The sequence below is a fragment of the Chrysochloris asiatica genome, unplaced genomic scaffold (genome assembly GCF_000296735.1).
Source record: "Chrysochloris asiatica unplaced genomic scaffold, ChrAsi1.0 scaffold00123, whole genome shotgun sequence".
Classification (NCBI taxonomy): Eukaryota; Metazoa; Chordata; class Mammalia; order Afrosoricida; family Chrysochloridae; genus Chrysochloris; species Chrysochloris asiatica.
In genome coordinates, this window is record NW_006408641.1 from 8846795 (window position 1) to 8848708 (window position 1914).

Here is a 1914-nt window from a genome sequence, read left to right on the forward strand (position 1 = left end):
GGCGGTACAAGACCTGAACAGAAAATTTCAAAGATCAGCTCAAGAAGATAAAGCCAAATATTACAACAAAATGTGCAAAGATCTGGAGGAAGAAACCCAAAAAGAAAGAACATGCTCAGCATTTCTCAAGCCAGGAAAACTGAAGAAAAAAAAATCAAGCCTCGACTTTTGTTTTGAAAGATTCTCTTGGAAAATTATTGAATGATGCAGAAAGCATCAAAAGAAGACGGAAGGAATACACAGAGTCACTATACCTAAAGGAACGGTTGATGTTCACCCATTTCAAGAGGTAGCATATGATCAAGAGCCAATGATACTGAAGGAAGATATCCAAGGGCAAAAAACCAGGCACCAGGAATTGATGGAATAAAAATTGAAATCTGTCAAGAAAGTGATGCAACACAGGAGGCACTCACTCATTTATGCCAAGAAATTTGGAATACAACTATCTGGCCAACTGACTGGAAGAGATCCATATTTGTGCCCATTCCAAAGAGAGGTGACCCAGTGGAATGTGGAAATCATCAGACAATCTCTTTGCTATCCCATGCGAGTGAAGTTTTACTAAAGGTAATACAGACTTCTGCCGCTCTTGGTGCTGCTTGTGTGCTCGTTTGGTGCGGACCTGGTACCTCTTTTGTGAAGCGGCAGCTGAGGAGACTCCGGCGCTCGCCATGGCCGACGAGAAACCCAAGGAAGGAGTCAAGACTGAGAACAACAATCATATTAATTTGAAGGTGGCGGGGCAGGATGGTTCTGTGGTGCAGTTTAAGATTAAGAGGCATACACCACTTAGTAAACTAGTGAAAGCCTATTGTGAAAGACAGGATTTGTCAATGAGGCAGATCAGATTCCGATTTGATGGGCAGCCAATCAATGAAACAGATACACCTGCACAGTTGGAAATGGAGGATGAAGATACAATTGATGTGTTCCAGCAGCAGACAGGAGGTGTCTTCTAAAAGGAGCCTGTTACTTTACTCCAGAACTCTGTTCCTACCAACCAAGAATACATTCTCAATTAGAAAACCACAATTTGGTTCCACCACATCCTGACTACTACAGTATAGTTTTCTCTATTCTTTCATTTCCCTGTCCCCATTCCTTTATTGTACATAAAGTAACGGGTGCATGTGCACAAGCATATTGCATTTTTTGTTCTGTTTGTTTTTTTTGGGGGGGGTTCCCTTCTTCTTTTTTACTAAAATGGCCAATGATATTTTTTGACCGACATGAAGTGGAGATGAGATGGGGAAAAATACTGGTTCTGTGAAAATCCCCCTTTTCTCCATTAGTGGCATGCTCATTCAGCTCTGATGTTTATATTCCAGTAAGTTATTTTGCTCTCACTGTTTAACAAAAAACAACAACATAAAAACTCCTTGCATACCTTGTTCAATTGGAGAATTTTAATGTTTTTCATTTATCATTGTAAAACCAAGGACAATTTTATAGCTTTTTTGTACGTAGCTGTTACATGTAGGGCAATCTGTCTTTAAGTAGGGGTTAATTACTCTAAAAGACATGAATCCGAGAGTTTTCCCTTAAAGTCAAGCGTCTTGTTGTTTAAATAAACTTCTTGTTTAATAAATAAATAAAGGTAATACAGAAACAGCTGCAATCATACATTGACAGAGAACTTCCAGAGGTTCAAGGTGGACTCAGAAGCGGCCATGGAATGAGAGATATCATTGCTAATGTCCAATGGATCTTGGTTGAAAGCAGAGAATATCAGAAAGATATTGACCTGTGCTTTACTGACTACGCAAAGGCTTTCAATTGTGTGGATCATGACAAGCTATGGACAACATTGTGATGTATGAGTATTCTGGAACACTTAATTGTGCTCATGAGGAATCTGTACCTGGACCAAGAGGCAGTTGTTCAAACAGAACATGGGAACACTAAATATTT

General features: G+C 39.6%; 1 pseudogene; it reads left to right on the forward strand.

Moving 5' to 3' along the window:
* The first annotated feature begins 674 nt into the window (after positions 1-674).
* On the forward strand, positions 675-962 carry LOC102817412 (annotated as a pseudogene).
* Positions 963-1914: the final 952 nt, after the last annotated feature.